We start from the raw sequence: 21,885 nt of genomic DNA, 5'->3' as shown, positions 1-21,885 counted from the left end.
CCTGCCTGGAGTGGGGTACTTGGGGAGAAAGGTTCGGGGCGTAGAATCCGAATTTTGCGACTCCCTTAAGTGCGGGCCGGAAGAAAACGAACGCCTTAATAAATTAAGGGCGCAAGGCATGACGGGTGCGATCATACCAGCACTAATGCACCGGATCCCATCAGAACTCCGCAGTTAAGCGTGCTTGGGCGAGAGTAGTACTAGGATGGGTGACCTCCTGGGAAGTCCTCGTGTTGCACCCCTTTTTCGGATTATTTTCTTTTTATTCTATCTCGAACACACGCACACGTACGTATTCCGCCTGCCTGGAGTGGGGTACTTGGGGAGAAAGGTTCGGGGCGTAGAATCCGAATTTTGCGACTCCCTTAAGTGCGGGCCGGAAGAAAACGAACGCCTTAAATAAATTAAGGGCGCAAGGCATGACGGGTGCGATCATACCAGCACTAATGCACCGGATCCCATCAGAACTCCGCAGTTAAGCGTGCTTGGGCGAGAGTAGTACTAGGATGGGTGACCTCCTGGGAAGTCCTCGTGTTGCACCCCTTTTTCGGATTATTTTCTTTTTATTCTATCTCGAACACACGCACACGTACGTATTCCGCCTGCCTGGAGTGGGGTACTTGGGGAGAAAGGTTCGGGGCGTAGAATCCGAATTTTGCGACTCCCTTAAGTGCGGGCCGGAAGAAAACGAACGCCTTAATAAATTAAGGGCGCAAGGCATGACGGGTGCGATCATACCAGCACTAATGCACCGGATCCCATCAGAACTCCGCAGTTAAGCGTGCTTGGGCGAGAGTAGTACTAGGATGGGTGACCTCCTGGGAAGTCCTCGTGTTGCACCCCTTTTTTCGGATTATTTTCTTTTTATTCTATCTCGAAACACGCACACGTACGTATTCCGCCTGCCTGGAGTGGGGTACTTGGGGAGAAAGGTTCGGGCGTAGAATCCGAATTTTGCGACTCCCTTAAGTGCGGGCCGGAAGAAAACGAACGCCTTAAATAAATTAAGGGCGCAAGGCATGACGGGTGCGATCATACCAGCACTAATGCACCGGATCCCATCAGAACTCCGCAGTTAAGCGTGCTTGGGCGAGAGTAGTACTAGGATGGGTGACCTCCTGGGAAGTCCTCGTGTTGCACCCCTTTTTCGGATTATTTTCTTTTTATTCTATCTCGAACACACGCACACGTACGTATTCCGCCTGCCTGGAGTGGGGTACTTGGGGAGAAAGGTTCGGGGCGTAGAATCCGAATTTTGCGACTCCCTTAAGTGCGGGCCGGAAGAAAACGAACGCCTTAATAAATTAAGGGCGCAAGGCATGACGGGTGCGATCATACCAGCACTAATGCACCGGATCCCATCAGAACTCCGCAGTTAAGCGTGCTTGGGCGAGAGTAGTACTAGGATGGGTGACCTCCTGGGAAGTCCTCGTGTTGCACCCCTTTTTCGGATTATTTTCTTTTTATTCTATCTCGAACACACGCACACGTACGTATTCCGCCTGCCTGGAGTGGGGTACTTGGGGAGAAAGGTTCGGGGCGTAGAATCCGAATTTTGCGACTCCCTTAAGTGCGGGCCGGAAGAAAACGAACGCCTTAATAAATTAAGGGCGCAAGGCATGACGGGTGCGATCATACCAGCACTAATGCACCGGATCCCATCAGAACTCCGCAGTTAAGCGTGCTTGGGCGAGAGTAGTACTAGGATGGGTGACCTCCTGGGAAGTCCTCGTGTTGCACCCTCTTTTTCGGATTATTTTCTTTTTATTCTATCTCGAACACACGCACACGTACGTATTCCGCCTGCCTGGAGTGGGGTACTTGGGGAGAAAGGTTCGGGGCGTAGAATCCGAATTTTGCGACTCCCTTAAGTGCGGGCCGGAAGAAAACGAACGCCTTAAATAAATTAAGGGCGCAAGGCATGACGGGTGCGATCATACCAGCACTAATGCACCGGATCCCATCAGAACTCCGCAGTTAAGCGTGCTTGGGCGAGAGTAGTACTAGGATGGGTGACCTCCTGGGAAGTCCTCGTGTTGCACCCCTTTTTCGGATTATTTTCTTTTTATTCTATCTCGAACACACGCACACGTACGTATTCCGCCTGCCTGGAGTGGGGTACTTGGGGAGAAAGGTTCGGGGCGTAGAATCCGAATTTTGCGACTCCCTTAAGTGCGGGCCGGAAGAAAACGAACGCCTTAATAAATTAAGGGCGCAAGGCATGACGGGTGCGATCATACCAGCACTAATGCACCGGATCCCATCAGAACTCCGCAGTTAAGCGTGCTTGGGCGAGAGTAGTACTAGGATGGGTGACCTCCTGGGAAGTCCTCGTGTTGCACCCTCTTTTTCGGATTATTTTCTTTTTATTCTATCTCGAACACACGCACACGTACGTATTCCGCCTGCCTGGAGTGGGGTACTTGGGGAGAAAGGTTCGGGGCGTAGAATCCGAATTTTGCGACTCCCTTAAGTGCGGGCCGGAAGAAAACGAACGCCTTAATAAATTAAGGGCGCAAGGCATGACGGGTGCGATCATACCAGCACTAATGCACCGGATCCCATCAGAACTCCGCAGTTAAGCGTGCTTGGGCGAGAGTAGTACTAGGATGGGTGACCTCCTGGGAAGTCCTCGTGTTGCACCCCTTTTTCGGATTATTTTCTTTTTATTCTATATCGAACACGCACACGTACGTATTCCTCATGCCTGTAGTGGGGTACTTGGGGAGAAAGGTTCGGGGCGTAGAATCCGAATTTTGCGACTCCCTTAAGTGCGGGCCGGAAGAAAACGAACGCCTTAATAAATTAAGGGCGCAAGGCATGACGGGTGCGATCATACCAGCACTAATGCACCGGATCCCATCAGAACTCCGCAGTTAAGCGTGCTTGGGCGAGAGTAGTACTAGGATGGGTGACCTCCTGGGAAGTCCTCGTGTTGCACCCCTCTTTTTCGGATTATTTTCTTTTTATTCTATCTCGAACACACGCACACGTACGTATTCCGCCTGCCTGGAGTGGGGTACTTGGGGAGAAAGGTTCGGGGCGTAGAATCCGAATTTTGCGACTCCCTTAAGTGCGGGCCGGAAGAAAACGAACGCCTTAAATAAATTAAGGGCGCAAGGCATGACGGGTGCGATCATACCAGCACTAATGCACCGGATCCCATCAGAACTCCGCAGTTAAGCGTGCTTGGGCGAGAGTAGTACTAGGATGGGTGACCTCCTGGGAAGTCCTCGTGTTGCACCCCTTTTTCGGATTATTTTCTTTTTATTCTATCTCGAACACACGCACACGTACGTATTCCGCCTGCCTGGAGTGGGGTACTTGGGGAGAAAGGTTCGGGGCGTAGAATCCGAATTTTGCGACTCCCTTAAGTGCGGGCCGGAAGAAAACGAACGCCTTAATAAATTAAGGGCGCAAGGCATGACGGGTGCGATCATACCAGCACTAATGCACCGGATCCCATCAGAACTCCGCAGTTAAGCGTGCTTGGGCGAGAGTAGTACTAGGATGGGTGACCTCCTGGGAAGTCCTCGTGTTGCACCCTATTTTTCGGATTATTTTCTTTTTATTCTATCTCGAACACACGCACACGTACGTATTCCGCCTGCCTGGAGTGGGGTACTTGGGGAGAAAGGTTCGGGCGTAGAATGAATTTTGCGACTCCCTTAAGTGCGGGCCGAAGAAAACGAACGCCTTAATAAATTAAGGGCGCAAGGCATGACGGGTGCGATCATACCAGCACTAATGCACCGGATCCCATCAGAACTCCGCAGTTAAGCGTGCTTGGGCGAGAGTAGTACTAGGATGGGTGACCTCCTGGGAAGTCCTCGTGTTGCACCCTCTTTTTCGGATTATTTTCTTTTTATTCTATCTCGAACACACGCACACGTACGTATTCCGCCTGCCTGGAGTGGGGTACTTGGGGAGAAAGGTTCGGGGCGTAGAATCCGAATTTTGCGACTCCCTTAAGTGCGGGCCGGAAGAAAACGAACGCCTTAATAAATTAAGGGCGCAAGGCATGACGGGTGCGATCATACCAGCACTAATGCACCGGATCCCATCAGAACTCCGCAGTTAAGCGTGCTTGGGCGAGAGTAGTACTAGGATGGGTGACCTCCTGGGAAGTCCTCGTGTTGCACCCCTTTTTCGGATTATTTTCTTTTTATTCTATCTCGAACACACACACGTACGTATTCCGCCTGCCTGGAGTGGGGTACTTGGGGAGAAAGGTTCGGGGCGTAGAATCCGAATTTTGCGACTCCCTTAAGTGGGCCGAAGAAAACGAACGCCTTAAATAAATTAAGGGCGCAAGGCATGACGGGTGCGATCATACCAGCACTAATGCACCGGATCCCATCAGAACTCCGCAGTTAAGCGTGCTTGGGCGAGAGTAGTACTAGGATGGGTGACCTCCTGGGAAGTCCTCGTGTTGCACCCCTTTTTTCGGATTATTTTCTTTTTATTCTATCTCGAACACACGCACACGTACGTATTCCGCCTGCCTGGAGTGGGGTACTTGGGGAGAAAGGTTCGGGGCGTAGAATCCGAATTTTGCGACTCCCTTAAGTGCGGGCCGGAAGAAAACGAACGCCTTAATAAATTAAGGGCGCAAGGCATGACGGGTGCGATCATACCAGCACTAATGCACCGGATCCCATCAGAACTCCGCAGTTAAGCGTGCTTGGGCGAGAGTAGTACTAGGATGGGTGACCTCCTGGGAAGTCCTCGTGTTGCACCCCTATTTTTCGGATTATTTTCTTTTTATTCTATCTCGAACACACGCACACGTACGTATTCCGCCTGCCTGGAGTGGGGTACTTGGGGAGAAAGGTTCGGGGCGTAGAATCCGAATTTTGCGACTCCCTTAAGTGCGGGCCGGAAGAAAACGAACGCCTTAATAAATTAAGGGCGCAAGGCATGACGGGTGCGATCATACCAGCACTAATGCACCGGATCCCATCAGAACTCCGCAGTTAAGCGTGCTTGGGCGAGAGTAGTACTAGGATGGGTGACCTCCTGGGAAGTCCTCGTGTTGCACCCCTTTTTCGGATTATTTTCTTTTTATTCTATCTCGAACACACGCACACGTACGTATTCCGCCTGCCTGGAGTGGGGTACTTGGGGAGAAAGGTTCGGGGCGTAGAATCCGAATTTTGCGACTCCCTTAGTGCGGGCCGGAAGAAAACGAACGCCTTAATAAATTAAGGGCGCAAGGCATGACGGGTGCGATCATACCAGCACTAATGCACCGGATCCCATCAGAACTCCGCAGTTAAGCGTGCTTGGGCGAGAGTAGTACTAGGATGGGTGACCTCCTGGGAAGTCCTCGTGTTGCACCCCTATTTTTCGGATTATTTTCTTTTTATTCTATCTCGAACACACGCACACGTACGTATTCCGCCTGCCTGGAGTGGGGTACTTGGGGAGAAAGGTTCGGGCGTAGAATCCGAATTTTGCGACTCCCTTAAGTGCGGGCCGAAGAAAACGAACGCCTTAAATAAATTAAGGCGCAAGGCATGACGGGTGCGATCATACCAGCACTAATGCACCGGATCCCATCAGAACTCCGCAGTTAAGCGTGCTTGGGCGAGAGTAGTACTAGGATGGGTGACCTCCTGGGAAGTCCTCGTGTTGCACCCTCTTTTTCGGATTATTTTCTTTTTATTCTATCTCGAACACACGCACACGTACGTATTCCGCCTGCCTGGAGTGGGGTACTTGGGGAGAAAGGTTCGGGGCGTAGAATCCGAATTTTGCGACTCCCTTAAGTGCGGGCCGGAAGAAAACGAACGCCTTAATAAATTAAGGGCGCAAGGCATGACGGGTGCGATCATACCAGCACTAATGCACCGGATCCCATCAGAACTCCGCAGTTAAGCGTGCTTGGGCGAGAGTAGTACTAGGATGGGTGACCTCCTGGGAAGTCCTCGTGTTGCACCCCTTTTTCGGATTTTCTTTTTATTCTATCTCGAACACACGCACACGTACGTATTCCGCCTGCCTGGAGTGGGGTACTTGGGGAGAAAGGTTCGGGGCGTAGAATCCGAATTTTGCGACTCCCTTAAGTGCGGGCCGGAAGAAAACGAACGCCTTAAATAAATTAAGGGCGCAAGGCATGACGGGTGCGATCATACCAGCACTAATGCACCGGATCCCATCAGAACTCCGCAGTTAAGCGTGCTTGGGCGAGAGTAGTACTAGGATGGGTGACCTCCTGGGAAGTCCTCGTGTTGCACCCTCTTTTTCGGATTATTTTCTTTTTATTCTATCTCGAACACACGCACACGTACGTATTCCGCCTGCCTGGAGTGGGGTACTTGGGGAGAAAGGTTCGGGGCGTAGAATCCGAATTTTGCGACTCCCTTAAGTGCGGGCCGGAAGAAAACGAACGCCTTAATAAATTAAGGGCGCAAGGCATGACGGGTGCGATCATACCAGCACTAATGCACCGGATCCCATCAGAACTCCGCAGTTAAGCGTGCTTGGGCGAGAGTAGTACTAGGATGGGTGACCTCCTGGGAAGTCCTCGTGTTGCACCCTTTTTTCGGATTATTTTCTTTTTATTCTATATCGAACACACACACGTACGTATTCCGCCTGCCTGGAGTGGGGTACTTGGGGAGAAAGGTTCGGGGCGTAGAATCCGAATTTTGCGACTCCCTTAAGTGCGGGCCGGAAGAAAACGAACGCCTTAAATAAATTAAGGGCGCAAGGCATGACGGGTGCGATCATACCAGCACTAATGCACCGGATCCCATCAGAACTCCGCAGTTAAGCGTGCTTGGGCGAGAGTAGTACTAGGATGGGTGACCTCCTGGGAAGTCCTCGTGTTGCACCCTCTTTTTCGGATTATTTTCTTTTTATTCTATCTCGAACACACGCACACGTACGTATTCCGCCTGCCTGGAGTGGGGTACTTGGGGAGAAAGGTTCGGGGCGTAGAATCCGAATTTTGCGACTCCCTTAAGTGCGGGCCGGAAGAAAACGAACGCCTTAAATAAATTAAGGGCGCAAGGCATGACGGGTGCGATCATACCAGCACTAATGCACCGGATCCCATCAGAACTCCGCAGTTAAGCGTGCTTGGGCGAGAGTAGTACTAGGATGGGTGACCTCCTGGGAAGTCCTCGTGTTGCACCCCTTTTTCGGATTATTTTCTTTTTATTCTATCTCGAACACACGCACACGTACGTATTCCGCCTGCCTGGAGTGGGGTACTTGGGGAGAAAGGTTCGGGGCGTAGAATCCGAATTTTGCGACTCCCTTAAGTGCGGGCCGAAGAAAACGAACGCCTTAAATAAATTAAGGGCGCAAGGCATGACGGGTGCGATCATACCAGCACTAATGCACCGGATCCCATCAGAACTCCGCAGTTAAGCGTGCTTGGGCGAGAGTAGTACTAGGATGGGTGACCTCCTGGGAAGTCCTCGTGTTGCACCCTCTTTTTCGGATTATTTTCTTTTTATTCTATCTCGAACACACGCACACGTACGTATTCCGCCTGCCTGGAGTGGGGTACTTGGGGAGAAAGGTTCGGGGCGTAGAATCCGAATTTTGCGACTCCCTTAGTGCGGGCCGGAAGAAAACGAACGCCTTAATAAATTAAGGGCGCAAGGCATGACGGGTGCGATCATACCAGCACTAATGCACCGGATCCCATCAGAACTCCGCAGTTAAGCGTGCTTGGGCGAGAGTAGTACTAGGATGGGTGACCTCCTGGGAAGTCCTCGTGTTGCACCCCTTTTTCGGATTATTTTCTTTTTATTCTATCTCGAACACACGCACACGTACGTATTCCGCCTGCCTGGAGTGGGGTACTTGGGGAGAAAGGTTCGGGCGTAGAATCCGAATTTTGCGACTCCCTTAAGTGCGGGCCGGAAGAAAACGAACGCCTTAATAAATTAAGGGCGCAAGGCATGACGGGTGCGATCATACCAGCACTAATGCACCGGATCCCATCAGAACTCCGCAGTTAAGCGTGCTTGGGCGAGAGTAGTACTAGGATGGGTGACCTCCTGGGAAGTCCTCGTGTTGCACCCTCTTTTTCGGATTATTTTTTTTTATTCTATCTCGAACACACGCACACGTACGTATTCCGCCTGCCTGGAGTGGGGTACTTGGGGAGAAAGGTTCGGGGCGTAGAATCCGAATTTTGCGACTCCCTTTAGTGCGGGCCGGAAGAAAACGAACGCCTTAATAAATTAAGGGCGCAAGGCATGACGGGTGCGATCATACCAGCACTAATGCACCGGATCCCATCAGAACTCCGCAGTTAAGCGTGCTTGGGCGAGAGTAGTACTAGGATGGGTGACCTCCTGGGAAGTCCTCGTGTTGCACCCCTATTTTTCGGATTATTTTCTTTTTATTCTATCTCGAACACACGCACACGTACGTATTCCGCCTGCCTGGAGTGGGGTACTTGGGGAGAAAGGTTCGGGGCGTAGAATCCGAATTTTGCGACTCCCTTAAGTGCGGGCCGGAAGAAAACGAACGCCTTAAATAAATTAAGGGCGCAAGGCATGACGGGTGCGATCATACCAGCACTAATGCACCGGATCCCATCAGAACTCCGCAGTTAAGCGTGCTTGGGCGAGAGTAGTACTAGGATGGGTGACCTCCTGGGAAGTCCTCGTGTTGCACCCCTCTTTTTCGGATTATTTTCTTTTTATTCTATCTCGAACACACGCACACGTACGTATTCCGCCTGCCTGGAGTGGGGTACTTGGGGAGAAAGGTTCGGGGCGTAGAATCCGAATTTTGCGACTCCCATTAGTGCGGGCCGGAAGAAAACGAACGCCTTAATAAATTAAGGGCGCAAGGCATGACGGGTGCGATCATACCAGCACTAATGCACCGGATCCCATCAGAACTCCGCAGTTAAGCGTGCTTGGGCGAGAGTAGTACTAGGATGGGTGACCTCCTGGGAAGTCCTCGTGTTGCACCCCTCTTTTTCGGATTATTTTCTTTTTATTCTATCTCGAACACACGCACACGTACGTATTCCGCCTGCCTGGAGTGGGGTACTTGGGGAGAAAGGTTCGGGGCGTAGAATCCGAATTTTGCGACTCCCTTAAGTGTGGGCCGTAAGAAAACGAACGCCTTAAATAAATTAAGGGCGCAAGGCATGACGGGTGCGATCATACCAGCACTAATGCACCGGATCCCATCAGAACTCCGCAGTTAAGCGTGCTTGGGCGAGAGTAGTACTAGGATGGGTGACCTCCTGGGAAGTCCTCGTGTTGCATCCCTCTTTTTCGGATTATTTTCTTTTTATTCTATCTCGAACACACGCACACGTACGTATTCCGCCTGCCTGGAGTGGGGTACTTGGGGAGAAAGGTTCGGGGCGTAGAATCCGAATTTTGCGACTCCCTTAGTGCGGGCCGGAAGAAAACGAACGCCTTAATAAATTAAGGGCGCAAGGCATGACGGGTGCGATCATACCAGCACTAATGCACCGGATCCCATCAGAACTCCGCAGTTAAGCGTGCTTGGGCGAGAGTAGTACTAGGATGGGTGACCTCCTGGGAAGTCCTCGTGTTGCACCCTCTTTTTCGGATTATTTTCTTTTTATTCTATCTCGAACACACGCACACGTACGTATTCCGCCTGCCTGGAGTGGGGTACTTGGGGAGAAAGGTTCGGGGCGTAGAATCCGAATTTTGCGACTCCCTTAAGTGCGGGCCGGAAGAAAACGAACGCCTTAAATAAATTAAGGGCGCAAGGCATGACGGGTGCGATCATACCAGCACTAATGCACCGGATCCCATCAGAACTCCGCAGTTAAGCGTGCTTGGGCGAGAGTAGTACTAGGATGGGTGACCTCCTGGGAAGTCCTCGTGTTGCACCCCTTTTTTCGGATTATTTTCTTTTTATTCTATCTCGAACACACGCACACGTACGTATTCCGCCTGCCTGGAGTGGGGTACTTGGGGAGAAAGGTTCGGGGCGTAGAATCCGAATTTTGCGACTCCCTTAGTGCGGGCCGGAAGAAAACGAACGCCTTAATAAATTAAGGGCGCAAGGCATGACGGGTGCGATCATACCAGCACTAATGCACCGGATCCCATCAGAACTCCGCAGTTAAGCGTGCTTGGGCGAGAGTAGTACTAGGATGGGTGACCTCCTGGGAAGTCCTCGTGTTGCACCCCTATTTTTCGGATTATTTTCTTTTTATTCTATCTCGAACACACGCACACGTACGTATTCCGCCTGCCTGGAGTGGGGTACTTGGGGAGAAAGGTTCGGGGCGTAGAATCCGAATTTTGCGACTCCCTTAGTGCGGGCCGGAAGAAAACGAACGCCTTAATAAATTAAGGGCGCAAGGCATGACGGGTGCGATCATACCAGCACTAATGCACCGGATCCCATCAGAACTCCGCAGTTAAGCGTGCTTGGGCGAGAGTAGTACTAGGATGGGTGACCTCCTGGGAAGTCCTCGTGTTGCACCCTCTTTTTCGGATTATTTTCTTTTTATTCTATCTCGAACACACGCACACGTACGTATTCCGCCTGCCTGGAGTGGGGTACTTGGGGAGAAAGGTTCGGGGCGTAGAATCCGAATTTTGCGACTCCCTTAGTGCGGGCCGGAAGAAAACGAACGCCTTAATAAATTAAGGGCGCAAGGCATGACGGGTGCGATCATACCAGCACTAATGCACCGGATCCCATCAGAACTCCGCAGTTAAGCGTGCTTGGGCGAGAGTAGTACTAGGATGGGTGACCTCCTGGGAAGTCCTCGTGTTGCACCCCTTTTTCGGATTATTTTCTTTTTATTCTATCTCGAACACACGCACACGTACGTATTCCGCCTGCCTGGAGTGGGGTACTTGGGGAGAAAGGTTCGGGGCGTAGAATCCGAATTTTGCGACTCCCTTAAGTGCGGGCCGGAAGAAAACGAACGCCTTAATAAATTAAGGGCGCAAGGCATGACGGGTGCGATCATACCAGCACTAATGCACCGGATCCCATCAGAACTCCGCAGTTAAGCGTGCTTGGGCGAGAGTAGTACTAGGATGGGTGACCTCCTGGGAAGTCCTCGTGTTGCACCCTCTTTTTCGGATTATTTTCTTTTTATTCTATCTCGAACACACGCACACGTACGTATTCCGCCTGCCTGGAGTGGGGTACTTGGGGAGAAAGGTTCGGGGCGTAGAATCCGAATTTTGCGACTCCCTTAAGTGCGGGCCGGAAGAAAACGAACGCCTTAATAAATTAAGGGCGCAAGGCATGACGGGTGCGATCATACCAGCACTAATGCACCGGATCCCATCAGAACTCCGCAGTTAAGCGTGCTTGGGCGAGAGTAGTACTAGGATGGGTGACCTCCTGGGAAGTCCTCGTGTTGCACCCCTTTTTCGGATTATTTTCTTTTTATTCTATCTCGAACACACACGTACGTATTCCGCCTGCCTGGAGTGGGGTACTTGGGGAGAAAGGTTCGGGCGTAGAATCCGAATTTTGCGACTCCCTTAAGTGGGCCGGAAGAAAACGAACGCCTTAAATAAATTAAGGGCGCAAGGCATGACGGGTGCGATCATACCAGCACTAATGCACCGGATCCCATCAGAACTCCGCAGTTAAGCGTGCTTGGGCGAGAGTAGTACTAGGATGGGTGACCTCCTGGGAAGTCCTCGTGTTGCACCCTCTTTTTCGGATTATTTTCTTTTTATTCTATCTCGAACACACGCACACGTACGTATTCCGCCTGCCTGGAGTGGGGTACTTGGGGAGAAAGGTTCGGGGCGTAGAATCCGAATTTTGCGACTCCCTTAAGTGCGGGCCGAAGAAAACGAACGCCTTAATAAATTAAGGGCGCAAGGCATGACGGGTGCGATCATACCAGCACTAATGCACCGGATCCCATCAGAACTCCGCAGTTAAGCGTGCTTGGGCGAGAGTAGTACTAGGATGGGTGACCTCCTGGGAAGTCCTCGTGTTGCACCCCTTTTTCGGATTATTTTCTTTTTATTCTATCTCGAACACACACACGTACGTATTCCGCCTGCCTGGAGTGGGGTACTTGGGGAGAAAGGTTCGGGGCGTAGAATCCGAATTTTGCGACTCCCTTAAGTGCGGGCCGGAAGAAAACGAACGCCTTAAATAAATTAAGGGCGCAAGGCATGACGGGTGCGATCATACCAGCACTAATGCACCGGATCCCATCAGAACTCCGCAGTTAAGCGTGCTTGGGCGAGAGTAGTACTAGGATGGGTGACCTCCTGGGAAGTCCTCGTGTTGCACCCTCTTTTTCGGATTATTTTCTTTTTATTCTATCTCGAACACACGCACACGTACGTATTCCGCCTGCCTGGAGTGGGGTACTTGGGGAGAAAGGTTCGGGGCGTAGAATCCGAATTTTGCGACTCCCTTAGTGCGGGCCGGAAGAAAACGAACGCCTTAATAAATTAAGGGCGCAAGGCATGACGGGTGCGATCATACCAGCACTAATGCACCGGATCCCATCAGAACTCCGCAGTTAAGCGTGCTTGGGCGAGAGTAGTACTAGGATGGGTGACCTCCTGGGAAGTCCTCGTGTTGCACCCCTTTTTCGGATTATTTTCTTTTATTCTATCTCGAACACACGCACACGTACGTATTCCGCCTGCCTGGAGTGGGGTACTTGGGGAGAAAGGTTCGGGGCGTAGAATCCGAATTTTGCGACTCCCTTAAGTGCGGGCCGGAAGAAAACGAACGCCTTAATAAATTAAGGGCGCAAGGCATGACGGGTGCGATCATACCAGCACTAATGCACCGGATCCCATCAGAACTCCGCAGTTAAGCGTGCTTGGGCGAGAGTAGTACTAGGATGGGTGACCTCCTGGGAAGTCCTCGTGTTGCACCCTCTTTTTCGGATTATTTTCTTTTTATTCTATCTCGAACACACGCACACGTACGTATTCCGCCTGCCTGGAGTGGGGTACTTGGGGAGAAAGGTTCGGGGCGTAGAATCCGAATTTTGCGACTCCCTTAGTGCGGGCCGGAAGAAAACGAACGCCTTAATAAATTAAGGGCGCAAGGCATGACGGGTGCGATCATACCAGCACTAATGCACCGGATCCCATCAGAACTCCGCAGTTAAGCGTGCTTGGGCGAGAGTAGTACTAGGATGGGTGACCTCCTGGGAAGTCCTCGTGTTGCACCCCTCTTTTTCGGATTATTTTCTTTTTATTCTATCTCGAACACACGCACACGTACGTATTCCGCCTGCCTGGAGTGGGGTACTTGGGGAGAAAGGTTCGGGGCGTAGAATCCGAATTTTGCGACTCCCTTAGTGCGGGCCGGAAGAAAACGAACGCCTTAATAAATTAAGGGCGCAAGGCATGACGGGTGCGATCATACCAGCACTAATGCACCGGATCCCATCAGAACTCCGCAGTTAAGCGTGCTTGGGCGAGAGTAGTACTAGGATGGGTGACCTCCTGGGAAGTCCTCGTGTTGCACCCCTTTTTCGGATTATTTTTTTTATTCTATCTCGAACACACGCACACGTACGTATTCCGCCTGCCTGGAGTGGGGTACTTGGGGAGAAAGGTTCGGGGCGTAGAATCCGAATTTTGCGACTCCCTTAAGTGCGGGCCGGAAGAAAACGAACGCCTTAAATAAATTAAGGGCGCAAGGCATGACGGGTGCGATCATACCAGCACTAATGCACCGGATCCCATCAGAACTCCGCAGTTAAGCGTGCTTGGGCGAGAGTAGTACTAGGATGGGTGACCTCCTGGGAAGTCCTCGTGTTGCACCCCTCTTTTTCGGATTATTTTCTTTTTATTCTATCTCGAACACACGCACACGTACGTATTCCGCCTGCCTGGAGTGGGGTACTTGGGGAGAAAGGTTCGGGGCGTAGAATCCGAATTTTGCGACTCCCTTAGTGCGGGCCGGAAGAAAACGAACGCCTTAATAAATTAAGGGCGCAAGGCATGACGGGTGCGATCATACCAGCACTAATGCACCGGATCCCATCAGAACTCCGCAGTTAAGCGTGCTTGGGCGAGAGTAGTACTAGGATGGGTGACCTCCTGGGAAGTCCTCGTGTTGCACCCTCTTTTTCGGATTATTTTCTTTTTATTCTATCTCGAACACACGCACACGTACGTATTCCGCCTGCCTGGAGTGGGGTACTTGGGGAGAAAGGTTCGGGGCGTAGAATCCGAATTTTGCGACTCCCTTAGTGCGGGCCGGAAGAAAACGAACGCCTTAATAAATTAAGGGCGCAAGGCATGACGGGTGCGATCATACCAGCACTAATGCACCGGATCCCATCAGAACTCCGCAGTTAAGCGTGCTTGGGCGAGAGTAGTACTAGGATGGGTGACCTCCTGGGAAGTCCTCGTGTTGCACCCCTTTTTCGGATTATTTTCTTTTATTCTATCTCGAACACACGCACACGTACGTATTCCGCCTGCCTGGAGTGGGGTACTTGGGGAGAAAGGTTCGGGGCGTAGAATCCGAATTTTGCGACTCCCTTAAGTGCGGGCCGGAAGAAAACGAACGCCTTAATAAATTAAGGGCGCAAGGCATGACGGGTGCGATCATACCAGCACTAATGCACCGGATCCCATCAGAACTCCGCAGTTAAGCGTGCTTGGGCGAGAGTAGTACTAGGATGGGTGACCTCCTGGGAAGTCCTCGTGTTGCACCCCTCTTTTTCGGATTATTTTCTTTTTATTCTATCTCGAACACACACACGTACGTATTCCGCCTGCCTGGAGTGGGGTACTTGGGGAGAAAGGTTCGGGGCGTAGAATCCGAATTTTGCGACTCCCTTAGTGCGGGCCGGAAGAAAACGAACGCCTTAATAAATTAAGGGCGCAAGGCATGACGGGTGCGATCATACCAGCACTAATGCACCGGATCCCATCAGAACTCCGCAGTTAAGCGTGCTTGGGCGAGAGTAGTACTAGGATGGGTGACCTCCTGGGAAGTCCTCGTGTTGCACCCTCTTTTTCGGATTATTTTCTTTTTATTCTATCTCGAACACACGCACACGTACGTATTCCGCCTGCCTGGAGTGGGGTACTTGGGGAGAAAGGTTCGGGCGTAGAATCCGAATTTTGCGACTCCCTTAGTGCGGGCCGGAAGAAAACGAACGCCTTAATAAATTAAGGGCGCAAGGCATGACGGGTGCGATCATACCAGCACTAATGCACCGGATCCCATCAGAACTCCGCAGTTAAGCGTGCTTGGGCGAGAGTAGTACTAGGATGGGTGACCTCCTGGGAAGTCCTCGTGTTGCACCCTCTTTTTCGGATTATTTTCTTTTTATTCTATCTCGAACACACGCACACGTACGTATTCCGCCTGCCTGGAGTGGGGTACTTGGGGAGAAAGGTTCGGGGCGTAGAATCCGAATTTTGCGACTCCCTTAAGTGCGGGCCGGAAGAAAACGAACGCCTTAATAAATTAAGGGCGCAAGGCATGACGGGTGCGATCATACCAGCACTAATGCACCGGATCCCATCAGAACTCCGCAGTTAAGCGTGCTTGGGCGAGAGTAGTACTAGGATGGGTGACCTCCTGGGAAGTCCTCGTGTTGCACCCCTCTTTTTCGGATTATTTTCTTTTTATTCTATCTCGAACACACGCACACGTACGTATTCCGCCTGCCTGGAGTGGGGTACTTGGGGAGAAAGGTTCGGGGCGTAGAATCCGAATTTTGCGACTCCCTTAGTGCGGGCCGGAAGAAAACGAACGCCTTAATAAATTAAGGGCGCAAGGCATGACGGGTGCGATCATACCAGCACTAATGCACCGGATCCCATCAGAACTCCGCAGTTAAGCGTGCTTGGGCGAGAGTAGTACTAGGATGGGTGACCTCCTGGGAAGTCCTCGTGTTGCACCCCTTTTTCGGATTATTTTCTTTTTATTCTATCTCGAACACACGCACACGTACGTATTCCGCCTGCCTGGAGTGGGGTACTTGGGGAGAAAGGTTCGGGGCGTAGAATCCGAATTTTGCGACTCCCTTAGTGCGGGCCGGAAGAAAACGAACGCCTTAAATAAATTAAGGGCGCAAGGCATGACGGGTGCGATCATACCAGCACTAATGCACCGGATCCCATCAGAACTCCGCAGTTAAGCGTGCTTGGGCGAGAGTAGTACTAGGATGGGTGACCTCCTGGGAAGTCCTCGTGTTGCACCCTCTTTTTCGGATTATTTTCTTTTTATTCTATCTCGAACACACGCACACGTACGTATTCCGCCTGCCTGGAGTGGGGTACTTGGGGAGAAAGGTTCGGGGCGTAGAATCCGAATTTTGCGACTCCCTTAGTGCGGGCCGGAAGAAAACGAACGCCTTAATAAATTAAGGGCGCAAGGCATGACGGGTGCGATCATACCAGCACTAATGCACCGGATCCCATCAGAACTCCGCAGTTAAGCGTGCTTGGGCGAGAGTAGTACTAGGATGGGTGACCTCCTGGGAAGTCCTCGTGTTGCACCCCTTTTTCGGATTATTTTCTTTTTATTCTATCTCGAACACACACACGTACGTATTCCGCCTGCCTGGAGTGGGGTACTTGGGGAGAAAGGTTCGGGGCGTAGAATCCGAATTTTGCGACCCTTAGTGCGGGCCGGAAGAAAACGAACGCCTTAATAAATTAAGGGCGCAAGGCATGACGGGTGCGATCATACCAGCACTAATGCACCGGATCCCATCAGAACTCCGCAGTTAAGCGTGCTTGGGCGAGAGTAGTACTAGGATGGGTGACCTCCTGGGAAGTCCTCGTGTTGCACCCTTTTTCGGATTATTTTCTTTTTATTCTATCTCGAACACACGCACACGTACGTATTCCGCCTGCCTGGAGTGGGGTACTTGGGGAGAAAGGTTCGGGGCGTAGAATCCGAATTTTGCGACTCCCTTAGTGCGGGCCGGAAGAAAACGAACGCCTTAATAAATTAAGGGCGCAAGGCATGACGGGTGCGATCATACCAGCACTAATGCACCGGATCCCATCAGAACTCCGCAGTTAAGCGTGCTTGGGCGAGAGTAGTACTAGGATGGGTGACCTCCTGGGAAGTCCTCGTGTTGCACCCTCTTTTTCGGATTATTTTCTTTTTATTCTATCTCGAACACACGCACACGTACGTATTCCGCCTGCCTGGAGTGGGGTACTTGGGGAGAAAGGTTCGGGGCGTAGAATCCGAATTTTGCGACTCCCTTAGTGCGGGCCGGAAGAAAACGAACGCCTTAATAAATTAAGGGCGCAAGGCATGACGGGTGCGATCATACCAGCACTAATGCACCGGATCCCATCAGAACTCCGCAGTTAAGCGTGCTTGGGCGAGAGTAGTACTAGGATGGGTGACCTCCTGGGAAGTCCTCGTGTTGCACCCTTTTTCGGATTATTTTCTTTTTATTCTATCTCGAACACACGCACACGTACGTATTCCGCCTGCCTGGAGTGGGGTACTTGGGGAGAAAGGTTCGGGGCGTAGAATCCGAATTTTGCGACTCCCTTAGTGCGGGCCGGAAGAAAACGAACGCCTTAATAAATTAAGGGCGCAAGGCATGACGGGTGCGATCATACCAGCACTAATGCACCGGATCCCATCAGAACTCCGCAGTTAAGCGTGCTTGGGCGAGAGTAGTACTAGGATGGGTGACCTCCTGGGAAGTCCTCGTGTTGCACCCCTCTTTTTCGGATTATTTTCTTTTTATTCTATCTCGAACACACACACGTACGTATTCCGCTGCCTGGAGTGGGGTACTTGGGGAGAAAGGTTCGGGCGTAGAATCCGAATTTTGCGACTCCCTTAAGTGCGGGCCGGAAGAAAACGAACGCCTTAATAAATTAAGGGCGCAAGGCATGACGGGTGCGATCATACCAGCACTAATGCACCGGATCCCATCAGAACTCCGCAGTTAAGCGTGCTTGGGCGAGAGTAGTACTAGGATGGGTGACCTCCTGGGAAGTCCTCGTGTTGCACCTCTTTTTCGGATTATTTTCTTTTTATTCTATCTCGAACACACGCACACGTACGTATTCCGCCTGCCTGGAGTGGGGTACTTGGGGAGAAAGGTTCGGGGCGTAGAATCCGAATTTTGCGACTCCCTTAAGTGCGGGCCGGAAGAAAAAACGCCTTAATAAATTAAGGGCGCAAGGCATGACGGGTGCGATCATACCAGCACTAATGCACCGGATCCCATCAGAACTCCGCAGTTAAGCGTGCTTGGGCGAGAGTAGTACTAGGATGGGTGACCTCCTGGGAAGTCCTCGTGTTGCACCCTCTTTTTCGGATTATTTTTTTTATTCTATCTCGAACACACGCACACGTACGTATTCCGCCTGCCTGGAGTGGGGTACTTGGGGAGAAAGGTTCGGGCGTAGAATCCGAATTTTGCGACTCCCTTAAGTGCGGGCCGGAAGAAAACGAACGCCTTAAATAAATTAAGGGCAAGGCATGACGGGTGCGATCATACCAGCACTAATGCACCGGATCCCATCAGAACTCCGCAGTTAAGCGTGCTTGGGCGAGAGTAGTACTAGGATGGGTGACCTCCTGGGAAGTCCTCGTGTTGCACCCCTCTTTTTCGGATTATTTTCTTTTTATTCTATCTCGAACACACGCACACGTACGTATTCCGCCTGCCTGGAGTGGGGTACTTGGGGAGAAAGGTTCGGGGCGTAGAATCCGAATTTTGCGACTCCCTTTAGTGCGGGCCGGAAGAAAACGAACGCCTTAATAAATTAAGGGCGCAAGGCATGACGGGTGCGATCATACCAGCACTAATGCACCGGATCCCATCAGAACTCCGCAGTTAAGCGTGCTTGGGCGAGAGTAGTACTAGGATGGGTGACCTCCTGGGAAGTCCTCGTGTTGCACCCCTTTTTTCGGATTATTTTCTTTTTATTCTATCTCGAACACACGCACACGTACGTATTCCGCCTGCCTGGAGTGGGGTACTTGGGGAGAAAGGTTCGGGGCGTAGAATCCGAATTTTGCGACTCCCTTAAGTGCGGGCCGGAAGAAAACGAACGCCTTAATAAATTAAGGGCGCAAGGCATGACGGGTGCGATCATACCAGCACTAATGCACCGGATCCCATCAGAACTCCGCAGTTAAGCGTGCTTGGGCGAGAGTAGTACTAGGATGGGTGACCTCCTGGGAAGTCCTCGTGTTGCACCCCTCTTTTTCGGATTATTTTCTTTTATTCTATCTCGAACACACGCACACGTACGTATTCCGCCTGCCTGGAGTGGGGTACTTGGGGAGAAAGGTTCGGGGCGTAGAATCCGAATTTTGCGACTCCCTTAGTGCGGGCCGGAAGAAAACGAACGCCTTAATAAATTAAGGGCGCAAGGCATGACGGGTGCGATCATACCAGCACTAATGCACCGGATCCCATCAGAACTCCGCAGTTAAGCGTGCTTGGGCGAGAGTAGTACTAGGATGGGTGACCTCCTGGGAAGTCCTCGTGTTGCACCCCTATTTTTCGGATTATTTTCTTTTTATTCTATATCGAACACACACGTACGTATTCCGCCTGCCTGGAGTGGGGTACTTGGGGAGAAAGGTTCGGGGCGTAGATATGAATTTTGCGACTCCCTTAAGTGGGGCCGAAGAAAACGAACGCCTTAATAAATTAAGGGCACAAGGCATGACGGGTGCGATCATACCAGCACTAATGCACCGGATCCCATCAGAACTCCGCAGTTAAGCGTGCTTGGGCGAGAGTAGTACTAGGATGGGTGACCTCCTGGGAAGTCCTCGTGTTGCACCCCTCTTTTTCGGATTATTTTTTTTATTCTATCTCGAACACACGCACACGTACGTATTCCGCCTGCCTGGAGTGGGGTACTTGGGGAGAAAGGTTCGGGGCGTAGAATCCGAATTTTGCGACTCCCTTAGTGCGGGCCGGAAGAAAACGAACGCCTTTAATAAATTAAGGGCGCAAGGCATGACGGGTGCGATCATACCAGCACTAATGCACCGGATCCCATCAGAACTCCGCAGTTAAGCGTGCTTGGGTGAGAGTAGTACTAGGATGGGTGACCTCCTGGGAAGTCCTCGTGTTGCACCCTCTTTTTCGGATTATTTTCTTTTTATTCTATCTCGAACACACACACGTACGTATTCCGCCTGCCTGGAGTGGGGTACTTGGGGAGAAAGGTTCGGGCGTAGAATCCGAATTTTGCGACTCCCTTAGTGTGGGCCGAAGAAAACGAACGCCTTAATAAATTAAGGGCGCAAGGCATGACGGGTGCGATCATACCAGCACTAATGCACCGGATCCCATCAGAACTCCGCAGTTAAGCGTGCTTGGGCGAGAGTAGTACTAGGATGGGTGACCTCCTGGGAAGTCCTCGTGTTGCACCCTCTTTTTCGGATTATTTTCTTTTTATTCTATCTCGAACACACGCACACGTACGTATTCCGCCTGCCTGGAGTGGGGTACTTGGGGAGAAAGGTTCGGGGCGTAGAATCCGAATTTTGCGACTCCCTTAGTGCGGGCCGGAAGAAAACGAACGCCTTAATAAATTAAGGGCGCAAGGCATGACGGGTGCGATCATACCAGCACTAATGCACCGGATCCCATCAGAACTCCGCAGTTAAGCGTGCTTGGGCGAGAGTAGTACTAGGATGGGTGACCTCCTGGGAAGTCCTCGTGTTGCACCCTTATTTTTCGGATTATTTTCTTTTTATTCTATCTCGAACACGCACACGTACGTATTCCGCATGCCTGGAGTGGGGTACTTGGGGAGAAAGGTTCGGGGCGTAGAATCCGAATTTTGCGACTCCCTTAGTGCGGGCCGGAAGAAAACGAACGCCTTAAATAAATTAAGGGCGCAAGGCATGACGGGTGCGATCATACCAGCACTAATGCACCGGATCCCATCAGAACTCCGCAGTTAAGCGTGCTTGGGCGAGAGTAGTACTAGGATGGGTGACCTCCTGGGAAGTCCTCGTGTTGCACCCCTCTTTTTCGGATTATTTTCTTTTTATTCTATCTCGAACACACGCACACGTACGTATTCCGCCTGCCTGGAGTGGGGTACTTGGGGAGAAAGGTTCGGGGCGTAGAATCCGAATTTTGCGACTCCCTTAGTGCGGGCCGGAAGAAAACGAACGCCTTAATAAATTAAGGGCGCAAGGCATGACGGGTGCGATCATACCAGCACTAATGCACCGGATCCCATCAGAACTCCGCAGTTAAGCGTGCTTGGGCGAGAGTAGTACTAGGATGGGTGACCTCCTGGGAAGTCCTCGTGTTGCACCCCTTTTTCGGATTATTTTCTTTTTATTCTATCTCGAACACACGCACACGTACGTATTCCGCCTGCCTGGAGTGGGGTACTTGGGGAGAAAGGTTCGGGGCGTAGAATCCGAATTTTGCGACTCCCTTAAGTGCGGGCCGAAGAAAACGAACGCCTTAATAAATTAAGGGCGCAAGGCATGACGGGTGCGATCATACCAGCACTAATGCACCGGATCCCATCAGAACTCCGCAGTTAAGCGTGCTTGGGCGAGAGTAGTACTAGGATGGGTGACCTCCTGGGAAGTCCTCGTGTTGCACCCTTTTTCGGATTATTTTCTTTTATTCTATCTCGAACACACGCACACGTACGTATTCCGCCTGCCTGGAGTGGGGTACTTGGGGAGAAAGGTTCGGGGCGTAGAATCCGAATTTTGCGACTCCCTTAAGTGCGGGCCGGAAGAAAACGAACGCCTTAATAAATTAAGGGCGCAAGGCATGACGGGTGCGATCATACCAGCACTAATGCACCGGATCCCATCAGAACTCCGCAGTTAAGCGTGCTTGGGCGAGAGTAGTACTAGGATGGGTGACCTCCTGGGAAGTCCTCGTGTTGCACCCCTATTTTTCGGATTATTTTCTTTTATTCTATATCGAACACACACACGTACGTATTCCGCCTG

At 51.4% G+C, this 21,885-nt stretch overlaps 73 non-coding genes across 73 annotated transcripts; all 73 read left to right on the top strand.

Moving 5' to 3' along the window:
* Positions 1-123: 123 nt before the first annotated feature.
* On the top strand, positions 124-242 carry LOC120168335. Its single transcript, XR_005520144.1, has one exon. It is a non-coding gene; the product is annotated as a 5S ribosomal RNA (ribosomal RNA).
* A 182-nt stretch (positions 243-424) lies between these two features.
* Positions 425-543, top strand: LOC120168333. Its single transcript, XR_005520143.1, has one exon. It is a non-coding gene; the product is annotated as a 5S ribosomal RNA (ribosomal RNA).
* Positions 544-724: 181 nt separating this feature from the next.
* On the top strand, positions 725-843 carry LOC120168331. Its single transcript, XR_005520141.1, has one exon. It is a non-coding gene; the product is annotated as a 5S ribosomal RNA (ribosomal RNA).
* A 181-nt stretch (positions 844-1,024) lies between these two features.
* On the top strand, positions 1,025-1,143 carry LOC120168330. Its single transcript, XR_005520140.1, has one exon. It is a non-coding gene; the product is annotated as a 5S ribosomal RNA (ribosomal RNA).
* Positions 1,144-1,324: 181 nt separating this feature from the next.
* LOC120168329 lies at positions 1,325-1,443 on the top strand. The gene has a single exon (XR_005520139.1). It is a non-coding gene; the product is annotated as a 5S ribosomal RNA (ribosomal RNA).
* Positions 1,444-1,624: 181 nt separating this feature from the next.
* Positions 1,625-1,743, top strand: LOC120168593. The gene has a single exon (XR_005520385.1). It is a non-coding gene; the product is annotated as a 5S ribosomal RNA (ribosomal RNA).
* Positions 1,744-1,926: 183 nt separating this feature from the next.
* Positions 1,927-2,045, top strand: LOC120168328. Its single transcript, XR_005520138.1, has one exon. It is a non-coding gene; the product is annotated as a 5S ribosomal RNA (ribosomal RNA).
* Positions 2,046-2,226: 181 nt separating this feature from the next.
* Positions 2,227-2,345, top strand: LOC120168592. Its single transcript, XR_005520384.1, has one exon. It is a non-coding gene; the product is annotated as a 5S ribosomal RNA (ribosomal RNA).
* Positions 2,346-2,527: 182 nt separating this feature from the next.
* LOC120168327 lies at positions 2,528-2,646 on the top strand. The gene has a single exon (XR_005520137.1). It is a non-coding gene; the product is annotated as a 5S ribosomal RNA (ribosomal RNA).
* Positions 2,647-2,825: 179 nt separating this feature from the next.
* LOC120168326 lies at positions 2,826-2,944 on the top strand. The gene has a single exon (XR_005520136.1). It is a non-coding gene; the product is annotated as a 5S ribosomal RNA (ribosomal RNA).
* A 184-nt stretch (positions 2,945-3,128) lies between these two features.
* On the top strand, positions 3,129-3,247 carry LOC120168325. Its single transcript, XR_005520135.1, has one exon. It is a non-coding gene; the product is annotated as a 5S ribosomal RNA (ribosomal RNA).
* Positions 3,248-3,428: 181 nt separating this feature from the next.
* LOC120168591 lies at positions 3,429-3,547 on the top strand. The gene has a single exon (XR_005520383.1). It is a non-coding gene; the product is annotated as a 5S ribosomal RNA (ribosomal RNA).
* A 178-nt stretch (positions 3,548-3,725) lies between these two features.
* On the top strand, positions 3,726-3,844 carry LOC120168590. Its single transcript, XR_005520382.1, has one exon. It is a non-coding gene; the product is annotated as a 5S ribosomal RNA (ribosomal RNA).
* A 182-nt stretch (positions 3,845-4,026) lies between these two features.
* On the top strand, positions 4,027-4,145 carry LOC120168324. The gene has a single exon (XR_005520134.1). It is a non-coding gene; the product is annotated as a 5S ribosomal RNA (ribosomal RNA).
* Positions 4,146-4,322: 177 nt separating this feature from the next.
* Positions 4,323-4,441, top strand: LOC120168323. Its single transcript, XR_005520133.1, has one exon. It is a non-coding gene; the product is annotated as a 5S ribosomal RNA (ribosomal RNA).
* A 182-nt stretch (positions 4,442-4,623) lies between these two features.
* LOC120168322 lies at positions 4,624-4,742 on the top strand. Its single transcript, XR_005520132.1, has one exon. It is a non-coding gene; the product is annotated as a 5S ribosomal RNA (ribosomal RNA).
* A 183-nt stretch (positions 4,743-4,925) lies between these two features.
* On the top strand, positions 4,926-5,044 carry LOC120168320. The gene has a single exon (XR_005520130.1). It is a non-coding gene; the product is annotated as a 5S ribosomal RNA (ribosomal RNA).
* A 180-nt stretch (positions 5,045-5,224) lies between these two features.
* Positions 5,225-5,343, top strand: LOC120168319. The gene has a single exon (XR_005520129.1). It is a non-coding gene; the product is annotated as a 5S ribosomal RNA (ribosomal RNA).
* A 181-nt stretch (positions 5,344-5,524) lies between these two features.
* On the top strand, positions 5,525-5,643 carry LOC120168589. Its single transcript, XR_005520381.1, has one exon. It is a non-coding gene; the product is annotated as a 5S ribosomal RNA (ribosomal RNA).
* A 182-nt stretch (positions 5,644-5,825) lies between these two features.
* On the top strand, positions 5,826-5,944 carry LOC120168317. The gene has a single exon (XR_005520128.1). It is a non-coding gene; the product is annotated as a 5S ribosomal RNA (ribosomal RNA).
* Positions 5,945-6,123: 179 nt separating this feature from the next.
* On the top strand, positions 6,124-6,242 carry LOC120168588. Its single transcript, XR_005520380.1, has one exon. It is a non-coding gene; the product is annotated as a 5S ribosomal RNA (ribosomal RNA).
* Positions 6,243-6,424: 182 nt separating this feature from the next.
* On the top strand, positions 6,425-6,543 carry LOC120168586. Its single transcript, XR_005520379.1, has one exon. It is a non-coding gene; the product is annotated as a 5S ribosomal RNA (ribosomal RNA).
* A 180-nt stretch (positions 6,544-6,723) lies between these two features.
* On the top strand, positions 6,724-6,842 carry LOC120168585. Its single transcript, XR_005520378.1, has one exon. It is a non-coding gene; the product is annotated as a 5S ribosomal RNA (ribosomal RNA).
* Positions 6,843-7,025: 183 nt separating this feature from the next.
* On the top strand, positions 7,026-7,144 carry LOC120168316. Its single transcript, XR_005520127.1, has one exon. It is a non-coding gene; the product is annotated as a 5S ribosomal RNA (ribosomal RNA).
* Positions 7,145-7,325: 181 nt separating this feature from the next.
* On the top strand, positions 7,326-7,444 carry LOC120168584. The gene has a single exon (XR_005520377.1). It is a non-coding gene; the product is annotated as a 5S ribosomal RNA (ribosomal RNA).
* Positions 7,445-7,625: 181 nt separating this feature from the next.
* On the top strand, positions 7,626-7,744 carry LOC120168315. The gene has a single exon (XR_005520126.1). It is a non-coding gene; the product is annotated as a 5S ribosomal RNA (ribosomal RNA).
* Positions 7,745-7,924: 180 nt separating this feature from the next.
* LOC120168582 lies at positions 7,925-8,043 on the top strand. Its single transcript, XR_005520375.1, has one exon. It is a non-coding gene; the product is annotated as a 5S ribosomal RNA (ribosomal RNA).
* Positions 8,044-8,224: 181 nt separating this feature from the next.
* On the top strand, positions 8,225-8,343 carry LOC120168834. Its single transcript, XR_005520602.1, has one exon. It is a non-coding gene; the product is annotated as a 5S ribosomal RNA (ribosomal RNA).
* A 184-nt stretch (positions 8,344-8,527) lies between these two features.
* On the top strand, positions 8,528-8,646 carry LOC120168829. The gene has a single exon (XR_005520601.1). It is a non-coding gene; the product is annotated as a 5S ribosomal RNA (ribosomal RNA).
* Positions 8,647-8,829: 183 nt separating this feature from the next.
* On the top strand, positions 8,830-8,948 carry LOC120168818. The gene has a single exon (XR_005520598.1). It is a non-coding gene; the product is annotated as a 5S ribosomal RNA (ribosomal RNA).
* Positions 8,949-9,132: 184 nt separating this feature from the next.
* Positions 9,133-9,251, top strand: LOC120168646. Its single transcript, XR_005520436.1, has one exon. It is a non-coding gene; the product is annotated as a 5S ribosomal RNA (ribosomal RNA).
* A 182-nt stretch (positions 9,252-9,433) lies between these two features.
* Positions 9,434-9,552, top strand: LOC120168581. The gene has a single exon (XR_005520374.1). It is a non-coding gene; the product is annotated as a 5S ribosomal RNA (ribosomal RNA).
* A 183-nt stretch (positions 9,553-9,735) lies between these two features.
* LOC120168807 lies at positions 9,736-9,854 on the top strand. Its single transcript, XR_005520587.1, has one exon. It is a non-coding gene; the product is annotated as a 5S ribosomal RNA (ribosomal RNA).
* A 181-nt stretch (positions 9,855-10,035) lies between these two features.
* On the top strand, positions 10,036-10,154 carry LOC120168795. Its single transcript, XR_005520576.1, has one exon. It is a non-coding gene; the product is annotated as a 5S ribosomal RNA (ribosomal RNA).
* A 182-nt stretch (positions 10,155-10,336) lies between these two features.
* Positions 10,337-10,455, top strand: LOC120168580. Its single transcript, XR_005520373.1, has one exon. It is a non-coding gene; the product is annotated as a 5S ribosomal RNA (ribosomal RNA).
* A 181-nt stretch (positions 10,456-10,636) lies between these two features.
* Positions 10,637-10,755, top strand: LOC120168782. Its single transcript, XR_005520564.1, has one exon. It is a non-coding gene; the product is annotated as a 5S ribosomal RNA (ribosomal RNA).
* A 181-nt stretch (positions 10,756-10,936) lies between these two features.
* Positions 10,937-11,055, top strand: LOC120168579. The gene has a single exon (XR_005520372.1). It is a non-coding gene; the product is annotated as a 5S ribosomal RNA (ribosomal RNA).
* Positions 11,056-11,237: 182 nt separating this feature from the next.
* LOC120168770 lies at positions 11,238-11,356 on the top strand. Its single transcript, XR_005520553.1, has one exon. It is a non-coding gene; the product is annotated as a 5S ribosomal RNA (ribosomal RNA).
* A 175-nt stretch (positions 11,357-11,531) lies between these two features.
* On the top strand, positions 11,532-11,650 carry LOC120168578. Its single transcript, XR_005520371.1, has one exon. It is a non-coding gene; the product is annotated as a 5S ribosomal RNA (ribosomal RNA).
* Positions 11,651-11,831: 181 nt separating this feature from the next.
* On the top strand, positions 11,832-11,950 carry LOC120168759. The gene has a single exon (XR_005520542.1). It is a non-coding gene; the product is annotated as a 5S ribosomal RNA (ribosomal RNA).
* A 180-nt stretch (positions 11,951-12,130) lies between these two features.
* LOC120168577 lies at positions 12,131-12,249 on the top strand. The gene has a single exon (XR_005520370.1). It is a non-coding gene; the product is annotated as a 5S ribosomal RNA (ribosomal RNA).
* A 181-nt stretch (positions 12,250-12,430) lies between these two features.
* On the top strand, positions 12,431-12,549 carry LOC120168747. The gene has a single exon (XR_005520531.1). It is a non-coding gene; the product is annotated as a 5S ribosomal RNA (ribosomal RNA).
* A 180-nt stretch (positions 12,550-12,729) lies between these two features.
* On the top strand, positions 12,730-12,848 carry LOC120168576. The gene has a single exon (XR_005520369.1). It is a non-coding gene; the product is annotated as a 5S ribosomal RNA (ribosomal RNA).
* Positions 12,849-13,029: 181 nt separating this feature from the next.
* On the top strand, positions 13,030-13,148 carry LOC120168735. Its single transcript, XR_005520520.1, has one exon. It is a non-coding gene; the product is annotated as a 5S ribosomal RNA (ribosomal RNA).
* A 182-nt stretch (positions 13,149-13,330) lies between these two features.
* Positions 13,331-13,449, top strand: LOC120168723. The gene has a single exon (XR_005520509.1). It is a non-coding gene; the product is annotated as a 5S ribosomal RNA (ribosomal RNA).
* Positions 13,450-13,629: 180 nt separating this feature from the next.
* LOC120168712 lies at positions 13,630-13,748 on the top strand. The gene has a single exon (XR_005520498.1). It is a non-coding gene; the product is annotated as a 5S ribosomal RNA (ribosomal RNA).
* Positions 13,749-13,930: 182 nt separating this feature from the next.
* Positions 13,931-14,049, top strand: LOC120168575. Its single transcript, XR_005520368.1, has one exon. It is a non-coding gene; the product is annotated as a 5S ribosomal RNA (ribosomal RNA).
* Positions 14,050-14,230: 181 nt separating this feature from the next.
* On the top strand, positions 14,231-14,349 carry LOC120168701. The gene has a single exon (XR_005520487.1). It is a non-coding gene; the product is annotated as a 5S ribosomal RNA (ribosomal RNA).
* A 180-nt stretch (positions 14,350-14,529) lies between these two features.
* On the top strand, positions 14,530-14,648 carry LOC120168689. The gene has a single exon (XR_005520476.1). It is a non-coding gene; the product is annotated as a 5S ribosomal RNA (ribosomal RNA).
* Positions 14,649-14,828: 180 nt separating this feature from the next.
* LOC120168574 lies at positions 14,829-14,947 on the top strand. Its single transcript, XR_005520367.1, has one exon. It is a non-coding gene; the product is annotated as a 5S ribosomal RNA (ribosomal RNA).
* A 180-nt stretch (positions 14,948-15,127) lies between these two features.
* On the top strand, positions 15,128-15,246 carry LOC120168573. The gene has a single exon (XR_005520366.1). It is a non-coding gene; the product is annotated as a 5S ribosomal RNA (ribosomal RNA).
* Positions 15,247-15,428: 182 nt separating this feature from the next.
* LOC120168677 lies at positions 15,429-15,547 on the top strand. Its single transcript, XR_005520465.1, has one exon. It is a non-coding gene; the product is annotated as a 5S ribosomal RNA (ribosomal RNA).
* Positions 15,548-15,729: 182 nt separating this feature from the next.
* LOC120168664 lies at positions 15,730-15,848 on the top strand. Its single transcript, XR_005520453.1, has one exon. It is a non-coding gene; the product is annotated as a 5S ribosomal RNA (ribosomal RNA).
* A 181-nt stretch (positions 15,849-16,029) lies between these two features.
* On the top strand, positions 16,030-16,148 carry LOC120168570. The gene has a single exon (XR_005520364.1). It is a non-coding gene; the product is annotated as a 5S ribosomal RNA (ribosomal RNA).
* A 181-nt stretch (positions 16,149-16,329) lies between these two features.
* LOC120168652 lies at positions 16,330-16,448 on the top strand. Its single transcript, XR_005520442.1, has one exon. It is a non-coding gene; the product is annotated as a 5S ribosomal RNA (ribosomal RNA).
* Positions 16,449-16,624: 176 nt separating this feature from the next.
* LOC120168569 lies at positions 16,625-16,743 on the top strand. The gene has a single exon (XR_005520363.1). It is a non-coding gene; the product is annotated as a 5S ribosomal RNA (ribosomal RNA).
* A 179-nt stretch (positions 16,744-16,922) lies between these two features.
* Positions 16,923-17,041, top strand: LOC120168568. Its single transcript, XR_005520362.1, has one exon. It is a non-coding gene; the product is annotated as a 5S ribosomal RNA (ribosomal RNA).
* A 181-nt stretch (positions 17,042-17,222) lies between these two features.
* LOC120168567 lies at positions 17,223-17,341 on the top strand. The gene has a single exon (XR_005520361.1). It is a non-coding gene; the product is annotated as a 5S ribosomal RNA (ribosomal RNA).
* Positions 17,342-17,520: 179 nt separating this feature from the next.
* Positions 17,521-17,639, top strand: LOC120168641. The gene has a single exon (XR_005520431.1). It is a non-coding gene; the product is annotated as a 5S ribosomal RNA (ribosomal RNA).
* A 179-nt stretch (positions 17,640-17,818) lies between these two features.
* On the top strand, positions 17,819-17,937 carry LOC120168650. Its single transcript, XR_005520440.1, has one exon. It is a non-coding gene; the product is annotated as a 5S ribosomal RNA (ribosomal RNA).
* A 179-nt stretch (positions 17,938-18,116) lies between these two features.
* LOC120168566 lies at positions 18,117-18,235 on the top strand. The gene has a single exon (XR_005520360.1). It is a non-coding gene; the product is annotated as a 5S ribosomal RNA (ribosomal RNA).
* Positions 18,236-18,413: 178 nt separating this feature from the next.
* LOC120168629 lies at positions 18,414-18,532 on the top strand. The gene has a single exon (XR_005520420.1). It is a non-coding gene; the product is annotated as a 5S ribosomal RNA (ribosomal RNA).
* Positions 18,533-18,715: 183 nt separating this feature from the next.
* Positions 18,716-18,834, top strand: LOC120168618. The gene has a single exon (XR_005520409.1). It is a non-coding gene; the product is annotated as a 5S ribosomal RNA (ribosomal RNA).
* Positions 18,835-19,016: 182 nt separating this feature from the next.
* On the top strand, positions 19,017-19,135 carry LOC120168607. Its single transcript, XR_005520398.1, has one exon. It is a non-coding gene; the product is annotated as a 5S ribosomal RNA (ribosomal RNA).
* Positions 19,136-19,316: 181 nt separating this feature from the next.
* On the top strand, positions 19,317-19,435 carry LOC120168595. Its single transcript, XR_005520387.1, has one exon. It is a non-coding gene; the product is annotated as a 5S ribosomal RNA (ribosomal RNA).
* A 176-nt stretch (positions 19,436-19,611) lies between these two features.
* LOC120168583 lies at positions 19,612-19,730 on the top strand. The gene has a single exon (XR_005520376.1). It is a non-coding gene; the product is annotated as a 5S ribosomal RNA (ribosomal RNA).
* Positions 19,731-19,911: 181 nt separating this feature from the next.
* LOC120168658 lies at positions 19,912-20,030 on the top strand. The gene has a single exon (XR_005520447.1). It is a non-coding gene; the product is annotated as a 5S ribosomal RNA (ribosomal RNA).
* Positions 20,031-20,207: 177 nt separating this feature from the next.
* LOC120168565 lies at positions 20,208-20,326 on the top strand. Its single transcript, XR_005520359.1, has one exon. It is a non-coding gene; the product is annotated as a 5S ribosomal RNA (ribosomal RNA).
* A 181-nt stretch (positions 20,327-20,507) lies between these two features.
* Positions 20,508-20,626, top strand: LOC120168564. The gene has a single exon (XR_005520358.1). It is a non-coding gene; the product is annotated as a 5S ribosomal RNA (ribosomal RNA).
* Positions 20,627-20,807: 181 nt separating this feature from the next.
* Positions 20,808-20,926, top strand: LOC120168572. The gene has a single exon (XR_005520365.1). It is a non-coding gene; the product is annotated as a 5S ribosomal RNA (ribosomal RNA).
* Positions 20,927-21,108: 182 nt separating this feature from the next.
* On the top strand, positions 21,109-21,227 carry LOC120168560. Its single transcript, XR_005520354.1, has one exon. It is a non-coding gene; the product is annotated as a 5S ribosomal RNA (ribosomal RNA).
* Positions 21,228-21,407: 180 nt separating this feature from the next.
* On the top strand, positions 21,408-21,526 carry LOC120168563. Its single transcript, XR_005520357.1, has one exon. It is a non-coding gene; the product is annotated as a 5S ribosomal RNA (ribosomal RNA).
* A 179-nt stretch (positions 21,527-21,705) lies between these two features.
* On the top strand, positions 21,706-21,824 carry LOC120168547. Its single transcript, XR_005520342.1, has one exon. It is a non-coding gene; the product is annotated as a 5S ribosomal RNA (ribosomal RNA).
* The last annotated feature ends 61 nt before the right edge of the window (positions 21,825-21,885 follow it).

The sequence above is a fragment of the Hibiscus syriacus genome, unplaced genomic scaffold (genome assembly GCF_006381635.1).
Source record: "Hibiscus syriacus cultivar Baekdansim isolate YM2019G1 unplaced genomic scaffold, ASM638163v2 tig00111720_pilon, whole genome shotgun sequence".
Lineage (NCBI taxonomy): Eukaryota > Viridiplantae > Streptophyta > Magnoliopsida > Malvales > Malvaceae > Hibiscus > Hibiscus syriacus.
This window is presented reverse-complemented; position numbering and strand designations above follow the sequence as displayed.